The sequence below is a fragment of the Bombus fervidus genome, unplaced genomic scaffold (assembly GCF_041682495.2).
Source record: "Bombus fervidus isolate BK054 unplaced genomic scaffold, iyBomFerv1 scaffold0025, whole genome shotgun sequence".
In the NCBI taxonomy this organism is placed as follows: Eukaryota; Metazoa; Arthropoda; class Insecta; order Hymenoptera; family Apidae; genus Bombus; species Bombus fervidus.
Genome location: NW_027212588.1, coordinates 2159997 through 2174503, shown reverse-complemented (window position 1 = coordinate 2174503; position 14507 = coordinate 2159997).

Below are 14507 nucleotides of genomic sequence, written 5' to 3'. Positions count from 1 at the left end.
GTAAAACGTAACATAGTAATACGTCATAACGTATAACGTTATATTGTGTGACGTCATAACGTATAACGTCACACAGAATTACGGTTTAACGTATACCGTCACATAGTTATACGTCATAACGTATATCGCTATATTGTATTACGTCATAACGTATAACGTCATGTAGTATTGTGTAATAACGTATAACGTCACATAGTGCTACGTCATAACGTATAATGTAATGTAGTATAAAGTATAACGTATAACGTCACATAGTAATACGTCATAACGTATAGCGCTATATTGTATTACGTCATAACGTATAATGTCATATAGTATTGCGCCACGACGTATAACGTCATATTGAATTACGTCATAACGTATAACGTTATATGATATTGTGTAATAACGTATAACGTCACAAAGTAATACGTCATAACGTATAGCGCTATATTGTATTGCGTCATAACGTATAGCGTCACATAGTAACACGTCATGACGTATAACGTTATATTGTGTGACGTCATAACGTATAACGTCATATAGAATTACGGTGCAACGTATAACGTCATATAGTATAGCGCCATAACGTATACCGTCATATAGTATTACGTCATAACGTATAACGTTATATAGTATTGCGTCATGACGTACAACGTTATATGTTATTGTGTAATAACGTATAACGTCACAGAGTAATACGTCATAACGTATATCGTCACATAGTGTTACGTCATATCGTATAACGTCACATAGTATTACTTCGTGGCGGATGACGTCATATAGAATTGCGTCATGACGTACAACGTTATATGTTATTGTGTAATAACGTATAACAACACATAGTAATACGTCATGACGTATAACGTTATATTGTTTGACGTCATAACGTATAACGTCATATAGAATTACGGTACAACGTATAACGTCATATAGTATTGCGCCATGACGTATAACGTCACATAGTACTGCGTCAAAACGGATGACGTCACATAGAATTACGCCATGACGTATAACGTCATATAGTATTGCGTCATTCCGAATGACGTCATATAATATTGCGTCATTCCGAATGACGTCATATAATATTGCGTCATAACGTATAACGTCACATAGTAATACGTCATAATGTATAACGTCATATAGAATTACGGTTTAACGTATACCGTCACATAGTTATACGTCATAACGTATAGCCCTATATTGTATTACGTCATAACGTATAACGTCATATTGTATTGCGTCATAACGTACAATATCACATAGTAATACGTCATAACGTACAACGTCACATAGTAATACGTCATATCGTATAACGTCATATAGAATTACGGCATAACGAATGACGTCATATAATATTGCGTCATTCCGAATGACGTCATATAATATTGCGTCATAACGTATAACGTGACATAGTAATACGTCATAACGTATAACGTCATATAGTACTGCGTCATGACGTACAAGGTTATATGTTATTGTGTAATAACGTATAACGCCACATAGTAATACGTCATAACGTATAGCGCTATATTGTATTGCGTTATAGCGTATAACGTAACATAGTCTTGCGTCATTCCGAATGACGTCATATAATATTGCGTCATAACTTATGACGTCACATAGTAATTCGCCATAACGGATGACGTCATATAGTATTGCGTTATAACGTATAACGTCATATAGTATTTCGTCATGACGTACAACGTTATATGTTATTAAGTAATAACGTATAACATCACATAGTACTACGCCATAACTGATGACGTCATATAGTATTGCGTCATAACGTATAACGTCACATAGAACTAAGCCACAACGAATGACGTCATATAGAATAACGTCATGACGTATAACGTCATATAGAATTGCGTCATAACGCACAACGTCACATAGTAATACGTCATAACGTATGACGTCATATAGTATTACGTCATAACGTATAACGTCATATCGAATTACGGTACAACGTATAACATTATATCGTGTGACCTCATAACGTATAACGTCATATAGAATTACGGTACAACGTATAACGTCATATAGAATTGCGCCATGGATTATAACGTTATAAAGTATATGGTCATAACGTATAACGTCATATAGTATTGCGTCATTCCTAATGACGTCATATAATATTGCGTCATAACGTATAACGTCACATAGTAATACGTCATAACGTATAGCGCTATATTGTATTACGTCATAACGTATAACGTCATATAGTATTGCGTCATGACGTACAACGTTATCTGTTATTGTGTAATAACGTATAACGTCACATAGTAATACATCATAACGTATAGCGCTATATAGTAGAGCGTCATAACGTATAACGTCACATAGTACTACGTCATGACGGATGACGTCATATAGTATTGCGTCATAACGTAAAACGTCATATAGAATTACGTCATAATGTACAACGACACATAGTAATACTTCATAACGTATAATGTCATGTAGTACTAAGGTATATCGTATAACGTCACACAGTAATACGTCATGACGTATAACGTTATATTGTGTGACGTCATAACGTATAACGTCATATCGAATTACGGTACAACGTATAGCGTCATATAGTATTGCGCTATGACGTATAACGTTATATAGTATTACGTCATAACGTACAACGTCACATAGTACTACGTCATAACGGATGACGTCATCTAGTATTACGCCACAACGTATAACGGCTTATAGTATTGCGTCATTCCGATTGACGTCACATAGTAATACTTCATAACGTATGACGTCATATAGTATTACGTCATAATGAATAACGTCACATAGTACTACGCCACAACGGATGACGTCATATAGAATTACGTCATATCGTACAACGTAACATAGTAATACGTCATAACGTATAATGTCATGTAGTATTAAGGTATAACGTATAACGTCACATAGTAATACGTCATGACGTATAACGTTATATTGTGTGACGTCATAACGTATAACGTCATATAGTATTACGGCACAACGTATAACGTCATATAGTATTGCACCATGACGTATAATGTTATAAAGTATAATGTCAAATCGCATAACGTCATATATAGTTACGGTTTAACGTATACTGTCACATAGTAATACGTCATAACTTATAGCGCTATATTGTATTGCGTCATAACGTATAACGTCACATAGTACTGCGTCAAAACGGATGACGTCATATAGAATTACGCCATGACGTATAACGTCATATAGTATTGCGCCATGACGTAGAACGATATAAAGTATAACGTCATAACGTATAACGTCATATAGTATTACGTCATGACGTACAACGTCATGTAGTATTGCGTCATAATGTATAACATTATAAAGTATAACGTCATAACGTATAACGACACATAGTAATACGTCATAACGTATAACGTCATATAGAATTACGGTTTAACGTATAACGTCACATAGTTATACGTCATAACGTATAGCGCTATATTGTATTACGTCATAACGTATAACGTCATATAGTATTGCGTCATGACGTACAACGTTATATGATATTGTGTAATAACGTATAACGTCACATAGTAATACGTCATAACGTATAGCGCTATATTGTATAGCGTCATAACGTATAACGTCACATAGTACTACGCCACAACGGATGACGTCATATAGAATTACGTCATTACGTATAACGTCATATAGAATTACATCATAACGTACAACGTCATATAGTATTGCGTCATAATGTATAACGTTATAAAGTATAACGTCATAACGTATAACGTCACATAGTAATACGTCATAATGTATAACGTCATATAGAATTACGGTTTAACGTATACAGTCACATAGTTATACGTCATAACGTATAGCGCTATATTGTATTACGTCATAACGTATAACGTCATATAGTATTGCGTCATAACGTACAACGTCACATAGTAATGCGTCATAACGTACAACGTCACATAGTAATACGTCTTAACCTACAATGTCATGTAGTATTAAGGTATAACGTATAACCTCACACAGTAATACGCCATAACGTATAACGTCATATAGTATTGCGCCATGACGTATAATGTTATAAAGTATAACGTCAAAGCGCATAACGTCATATATAGCTACGGTATAACGTATATCGTGACATAGTAATACTTCATGACGTATAACGTTATATTGTGTGACGTCATAACGTATAACGTCATATAGAATTACGGTACAACGTATAACGTCATATAGTATTGCGCCATGACGTAGAACGTTATAAAGTATAACGTCATAACGTATAACGTCATATAGTATTGCGTCATTACGACTGACGTCATATAATATTGCGTCATAACGTATACCGTCACATAGTATTCCGTCATAACGTATAAGGTCACATTGTGCTACGTCAGAACGGATGACGTCATATAGAATTACGCCATGATGTATAACGTCATATTGAATTACGTCATAACGTATAACGTCATATAGTATTGCGCAATGTCGTATAACGTTATAAAGTATAATGTCATAACGTATAACGTCATATGGTATTGCGTCATTACGAATTACGTCATATAATATTGCGTCATAACGTATAACGTCACATAGTAATACGTCATAACGTATGACGTCATACAATATTACGTCATAACGTATGACGTCATATAGTATTACGTCATAACGTATAACGTAACATAGTAATACGTCATAACGTATCATGTCATGTAGTATTAAGGTATAACGTATATCGTCACATAGTAATACGTCATAACTTATAGCGCTATATTGTATTGCGTCATAACGTATAACGTCACGTAGTACTGCGTCAAAACGGATGACGTGATATAGAATTACGCCATGACGTATAACGTCATATAGTATTGCGGCATAACGAATGACGTCATATAATATTGCGTCATAACGTATAACGTCACATAGTAATACGTCATAACGTATAACGTCATATAGAATTACGGTGTAACGTATAACGTCACATAGTTATACGTCATAACGTATAGCGCTATATTGTATTACGTCATAACGTATAACGTCATATAGTATTGCGTCATGACGTACAACGTTATATGATATTGTGTAATAACGTATAACGTCACATAGTAATACGTCATAACGTATAGCGCTATATTGTATAGCGTCATAACGTATAACGTCACATAGTACTACGCCACAGCGGATGACGTCATATAGAATTACGTCATTACGTATAACGTCATATAGAATTACGTCATAACGTACAACGTCATATAGTATTGCGTCATAATGTATAACATTATAAAGTATTACGTCATACCGTATAACGACACATAGTAATACGTCATAACGTATAACGTCATATAGAATTACGGTTTAACGTATAACGTCACATAGTTATACGTCATAACGTATAGCGCTATATTGTATTACGTCATAACTTATAACGTCATATAGTGTTGCGTCATGACGTACAACGTTATATGTTATTGTGTAATAACGTATAAAGTCCGATAGTACTACGCCACAACGGATGACGTCATATAGAATTACGTCATGACGTACAACGTCATACAGAATTACGTCATAACGTACAACGTCATACAGTATTGCGTCATAATGTATAACGTTATAAAGTATAACGTCATAACGTATAATGTCACATAGTAATACGTCATAACGTATAACGTCATATAGAATAACGGTTTAACGTATAACGTCACGTAGTAATACGTCATGGCGTATAACGTTATATTGTGTGACGTCGTAACGTATAACGTCATATAGAATTACGGTACACCGTATAACGTCATATAGTATTGCGCCATGACGTATAACGTTACAAAGTATAACGTCATAACGTATAACGTCATATAGTATTGCGTCATTCCGAATGACGTCATATAATATTGCGTCATAACGTATAACGTCACATAGTAATACGTCATAATGTATAACGTCATATAGAATTACGGTTTAACGTATACCGTCACATAGTTATACGTCATAACGTATAGCGCTATATTGTATTACGTCATAACGTATAACGTCATATAGTATTGCGTCATAACGCACAACGTCACATAGTAATGCGTCATAGCGTACAACGTCATATAGTAATACGTCTTAACCTACAATGTCATGTAGTATTAAGGTATAACGTATATCGTCACATTGTAATACGTCATAACGTATAATGTCATGTAGTATTAAGGTATAACGTATAACCTCACACAGTAATACGCCATAACGTATAACGTCATATAGTATTGCGCCATGACGTATAATGTTATAAAGTATAACGTCAAAGCGCATAACGTCATATATAGCTACGGTATAACGTATATCGTCACATAGTAATACTTCATGACGTATAACGTTATATTGTGTGACGTCATAACGTATAACGTCATATAGAATTACGGTACAACGTATAACGTCATATAGTATTGCGCCATGACGTAGAACGTTATAAAGTATAACGTCATAACGTATAACGTCATATAGTATTGCGTCATTACGACTGACGTCATATAATATTGCGTCATAACGTATACCGTCACATAGTTATACGTCATAACGTATAGCGCTATATTGTATTACGTCATAACGTATAACGTCATATAGAATAACGTCATGACGTTTAACGTCACATCGCATTACGTCATAACGTATGACGTCACATAGTAATACGTCATAAAATGTAATGTCTTATAGTATTTATTAATAACGTATAACGTCACATAGTAATACGTCATAACGTATAGCGCTATATTGTATTGCGTTATAACGTATAACGTAACATAGTCTTGCGTCATTCCGAATGACGTCATACAATATTGCGTCATAACTTATGACGTCACATAGTAATACGCCATAACGGATGACGTCATATAGTATTGCGTCATAACGTATAACGTCATATAGTATTGCGTCATGACGTACAACGTTATATGTTCTTGTGTAATAACGTATAACATCGCATAGTACTACGCCATAACTGATGACGTCATATAGCATTGCGTCATAACGTATAACGTCACATAGCACTAAGCCACAACGAATGACGTCATATAGAATAACGTCATGACGTATAACGTCATATCGAATTACGGTACAACGTATAACATTATATCGTGTGACGTCATAACGTATAACGTCATATAGAATTACGGTACAACGTATAACGTCATATAGCATTGCGCCATGACTTATAACGTCATATAGTATTACGCCACAACGTATAACGACTTATAGTATTGCGTCATTCCGAATGACGTCACATAGTAATACTTCATAACGTATGACGTCATATAGTATTACGTCATAATGAATAACGTCACATAGTACTACGCCACAACGGATGACGTCATATAGAATTACGTCATATCGTACAACGTAACATAGTAATACGTCATAACGTATAATGTCATGTAGTATTAAGGTATAACGTATAACGTCACATAGTAATACGTCATGACGTATAACGTTATATTGTGTGACGTCATAACGTATAACGTCATATAGAATTACGGCACAACGTATAACGTCATATAGTATTGCGCCATGACTTATAATGTTATAAAGTATAACGTCAAATCGCATAACGTCATATATAGTTACGGTTTAACGTATACTGTCACATAGTAATACGTCATAACTTATAGCGCTATATTGTATTGCGTCATAACGTATAACGTCACGTAGTACTGCGTCAATACGGATGACGTGATATAGAATTACGCCATGACGTATAACGTCATATAGTATTGCGGCATAACGAATGACGTCATATATTATTGCGTCATAACGTATAACGTCACATAGTAATACGTCATAACGTATAACGTCATATAGAATTACGGTGTAACGTATAACGTCACATAGTTATACGTCATAACGTATAGCGCTATATTGTATTACGTCATAACGTATAACGTCATATAGTATTGCGTCATAACGTACAACGTCACATAGTAATGCGTCATAACGTACAACGTCACATAGTAATACGTCTTAACCTACAATGTCATGTAGTATTAAGGTATAACGTATATCGTCACATTGTAATACGTCATAACGTATAATGTCATGTAGTATTAAGGGATAACGTATAACCTCACACAGTAATACGCCATAACATATAACGTCATATAGTATTGCGCCATGACGTATAATGTTATAAAGTATAACGTCAAAGCGCATAACGTCATATATAGCTACGGTATAACGTATATCGTGACATAGTAATACTTCATGACGTATAACGTTATATTGTGTGACGTCATAACGTATAACGTCATATAGAATTACGGTACAACGTATAACGTCATATAGTATTGCGCCATGACGTAGCACGTTATAAAGTATAACGTCATAACGTATAACGTCATATAGTATTGCGTCATTACGACTGACGTCATATAATATTGCGTCATAACGTATACCGTCACATAGTTATACGTCATAACGTATAGCGCTATATTGTATTACGTCATAACGTATAACGTCATATAGAATAACGTCATGACGTATAACGTCACCTCGCATTACGTCATAACGTATGACGTCACATAGTAATACGTCATAACATATAATGTCTTATAGTATTTATTAATAACGTATAACGTCACATAGTAATACGTCATAACGTATAGCGCTATATTGTATTGCGTTATAACGTATAACGTAACATAGTCTTGCGTCATTCCGAATGACGTCATATAATATTGCGTCATAACTTATGACGTCACATAGTAATACGCCATAACGGATGACGTCATATAGTATTGCGTCATAACTTATAACGTCATATGGTATTGCGTCATGACGTACAACGTTATATGTTCTTGTGTAATAACGTATAACATCGCATAGTACTACGCCATAACTGATGACGTCATATAGCATTGCGTTATAACGTATAACGTCACATAGTAATACGTCATAACCTATGACGTCATATAGTATTACGTCATAACGTATAACGTATAACGAATTACGGTACAACGTATAACATTATATCGTGTGACGTCATAACGTATAACGTCATATAGAATTACGGTACAACGTATAACGTCATATAGTATTGCGCCATGGCTTATAACGTTATAAAGTATATCGTCATAACGTATAACGTCATATAGTATTGCGTCATGACGTACAACGTTATCTGTTATTGTGTAATAACGTATAACGTCACATAGTAATACATCATAACGTATAGCGCTATATAGTAGCGCGTCATAACGTATAATGTCACATAGTACTACGTCATAACGGATGACGTCATATAGTATTGCGTCATAACGTAAAACGTCATATAGAATTACGTCATAATGTACAACGTCACATAGTAATACTTCATAACGTATAATGTCATGTAGTATTAAGGTATATCGTATAACGTCACACAGTAATGCGTCATGACGTATAACGTTATATTGTGTGACGTCATAACGTATAACGTCATATCGAATTACGGTACAACGTATAACGTTATATCGTGTGACGTCATAACGTATAACGTCATATAGAATTACGGTACAACGTATAACGTCATATAGTATTGCGCCATGACTTATAATGTTATAAAGTATAACGTCAAATCGCATAACGTCATATATAGTTACGGTTTAACGTATACTGTCACATAGTAATACGTCATAACTTATAGCGCTATATTGTATTGCGGCATAACGAATGACGTCATATAATATTGCGTCATAACGTATAACGTCACATAGTAATACGTCATAACGTATAACGTCATATAGAATTACGGTGCAACGTATAACGTCACATAGTTATACGTCATAACGTATAGCGCTATATTGTATTACGTCATAACGTATAACGTCATATAGTATTGCGTCATGACGTACAACGTTATATGATATTGTGTAATAACGTATAACGTCACATAGTAATACGTCATAACGTATAGCGCTATATTGTATAGCGTCATAACGTATGACGTCACATAGTACCACGCCACAACGGATGACGTCATATAGAATTACGTCATTACGTATAACGTCATATAGAATTACATCATAACGTACAACGTCATATAGTATTGCGTCATAATGTATAACATTATAAAGTATAACGTCATAACGTATAACGACACATAGTAATACGTCATAACGTATAACGTCATATAGAATTACGGTTTAACGTATAACGTCACATAGTTATACGTCATAACGTATAGCGCTATATTGTATTACGTCATAACTTATAACGTCATATAGTGTTGCGTCATGACGTACAACGTTATATGTTATTGTGTAATAACGTATAACGTCAGATAGTAATACGTCATAAGGTATAACGTCATATAGAATTACGGTTTAACGTATAACGTCACATAGTAATACGTCATGGCGTATAACGTTATATTGTGTGACGTCGTAACGTATGACGTCATATAGAATTACGGTACACCGTATAACGTCATATAGTATTGCGCCATGACGTATAACGTTATAAAGTATAACGTCATAACGTATAACGTCATATAGAATTACGGTTTAACGTATACCGTCACATAGTTATACGTCATAACGTATAGCGCTATATTGTATTACGTCATAACGTATAACGTCATATAGTATTGCGTCATAACGTACAACGTCACATAGTAATGCGTCATAGCTTACAACGTCACATAGTAATACGTCTTAACGTACAATGTCATGTAGTGTTAAGGTATAACGTATATCGTCGCATTGTAATACGTCATAGCGTATAATGTCATGTAGTATTAAGGTATAACGTATCACCTCACACAGTAATACGCCATAACGTATAACGTCATATAGTATTGCGCCATGACGAATAATGTTATGAAGTATAACATCATAACGCGTAACGTCATATAGAGTTACCGTTTAACGTATACCGTCACATAGTATTCCGTCATAACGTATAAGGTCACATTGTTCTGCGTCAGAACGGATGACGTCATATTGAATTACGTCATAACGTATAACGTCATATAGTATTGCGCAATGTCGTATAACATCATAAAGAATTACGGTACAACGTATAACGTCATTTAGTATTGCGCCATGACGTATAACGTCATATAGTATTACGCCACAACGTATAACGGCTTATAGTATTGCGTCATTCCGATTGACGTCAGATAGTAATACGTCATAACGTATGACGTCATATCGTATTACGTCATAACGTATAACGTCACATAGTACTACGCCACAACGGATGACGTCATATAGAATTACGTCATATCGTACAACGTGACATAGTAATACATCATAACGTATAATGTCATAAAGTATTAAGGTATAACGTATAACGTCACATAGTAATACGTCATGACGTATAACGTTATATTGTGTGACGTCATAACGTATAACGTCATATAGAATTACGGCACAACGTATAACGTCATATAGTATTGCACCATGACGTATTATGTGATAAAGTATAACGTCAAATCGCATAACGTCAAATCGCATAACGTCATATATAGTTACGGTTTAACGTATACTGTCACATAGTAATACGTCATAACTTATAGCGCTATATTGTATTGCGTCATAACGTATAACGTCACATAGTACTGCGTCAAAACGGATGACGTCATATAGAATTACGCCATGACGTATAACGTCATATAGTATTGCGCCATGACGTAGAACGATGTAAAGTATAACGTCATAACGTATAACGTCATATAGTATTGCGTCATTACTACTTACGTCATATAATATTGCGTCGTAACGTATACCGTCACTTAGTTATACGTCATAACGTATAGCGCTATATTGTATTACGTCATAACGTATAACGTCATATAGTATTGCGTCATAACGTACAACGTCACATAGTAATGCATCATAACGTACAGCGTCACATAGTAATACGTCTTAACCTACAATGTCATGTAGTATTAAGGTATAACGTATATCGTCACATTGTAATACGTCATAACGTATAATGTCATGTAGTATTAAGGTATAACGTATAACCTCACACAGTAATACGCCATAACGTATAACGTCATATAGTATTGCGCCATGACGTATAATGTTATAAAGTATAACGTCAAAGCGCATAACGTCATATATAGCTACGGTATAACGTATATCGTGACATAGTAATACTTCATGACGTATAACGTTATATTGTGTTACGTCATAACGTATAACGTCATATAGAATTACGGTACAACGTATAACGTCATATAGTATTGCGCCATGACGTAGAACGTTATAAAGTATAACGTCATAACGTATAACGTCATATAGTATTGCGTCATTACGACTGACGTCATATAATATTGCGTCATAACGTATACCGTCACATAGTTATACGTCATAACGTATAGCGCTCTATTGTATTACGTCATAACGTATAACGTCATATAGTATTGCGTCATGACGTACAACGTTATCTGTTATTGTGTAATAACGTATAACGTCACATAGTAATACATCATAACGTATAGCGCTATATAGTAGAGCGTCATAACGTATAACGTCACATAGTACTACGTCATAACGTATAACGTCATATAGTATTGCGTCATTCCGAATGACGTCAAATAATATTGCGTCATAACGTATAACGTCACATAGTAATACGTCATAAAGTATAGCGTCACATAGTAAGACGTCATAACGTATAACGTCATATAGAATTACGGTTTAACGTATAACGTCACATAGTTATACGTCATAACGTAGAATGTCATTTAGTATTGCGTCATGACGTATAGCGTTATATAGAGTTACGTCATAACGTACAACGTCATATAGTATTGCGTCATAACGTATAACGTCACATAGTAATACGTCATAACGTATAACGTCACATAGTATTACGTCATAACGTATGACGTCATATAGTATTGCGTCATAACGTATAACGTCATATAGTATTGCGTCATGGCGTACAACGTTATATGTTATTGTGTAATAACGTATAACGTCACATAGTACTACGTCATAACGGATGACGTCATATGGAATTACGTCAAGACGTATAACGTCATATAGAATTAGGTCATAACGTACAAGGTCACATAGTAATACGTCATAATGTATAATGTCATGTAGTATTAAGGTATAACGTATAACGTCACATAGTAATACGTCATAACGTATAGCGCTATATTGTATTGCGCCATAACGTATAACGTCACATAGTATTACGTCATAACGTATGACGTCACATAGTATTGCGTCATAACGTATAACGTCATATAGTATTGCGTCATGGAGTACAACGTTATATGTTATTGTGTAATAACGTATAACGTCACATAGTACTACGTCATAACGGATGACGTCATATGGAATTACGTCAAGACGTATAACGTCATATATAATCACGTCATAACGTACAACGTCACATAGTACTACGCCACAACGGATGACGTCAAACAGAATTACGTCATGACGTATAACGTCATATAGAATTACGTCATAACGTACAACGTAACATAGTAATACGACATAACGTATAATGTCATGTCGTGTAAAGTATAACGTATAACGTCACATAGTAATACGTCATAACGTATAGCGCTATATTGTATAGCGTCATAACGTATAGCGTCACATAGTACTACGCCACAACGGATGACGTCATATAGAATTACGTCATGTCGTATAACGTCATACAGAATTACGTCATAACGCACAACGTCACATAGTAATACGTCATAACGTATAATGTCATGTTGTATTAAGGTATAACGTATAACGTCACACAGTAATACGTCATGACGTATAACGTTATATTGTGTGACGTCATGACGTATAACGTTATATTGTTGACGTCATAACGTATAACGTCATATAGAATTACGATACTACGTATAACGTCATATAGTATTACGTCATAACGTATATCGTCATATAGTCTTGCGTCATGACGTACAACGTTATATGTTATTATGTAATAACGTATATCGTCACAAAGTAATACGTCATAACGTATAGCGCTATATTCTATTACGTCATTACGTATAACATCACATAGTAATACGTCATAACGTAGAATGTCATTTAGTATTGCGTCATGACGTATAGCGTTATATAGAGTTACGTCATAACGTACAACGTCATATAGTATTGCGTCATGACGTATAACGTTATAAAGTATAACGTCATAACGTATAACGTCACATAGTAAGACGTCATAACGTATAACGTCATATAGAATTACGGTTTAACGTATAACGTCACATAGTTATACGTCATAACGTAGAATGTCATTTAGTATTGCGTCATGACGTATAGCGTTATATAGAGTTACGTCATAACGTACAACGTCATATAGTATTGCGTCATAACGTATAACGTCACATAGTAATACGTCATAACGTATAACGTCACATAGTATTACGTCATAACGTATGACGTCATATAGTATTGCGTCATAACGTATAACGTCATATAGTATTGCGTCATGGCGTACAACGTTATATGTTATTGTGTAATAACGTATAACGTCACATAGTACTACGTCATAACGGATGACGTCATATGGAATTACGTCAAGACGTATAACGTCATATAGAATTAGGTCATAACGTACAA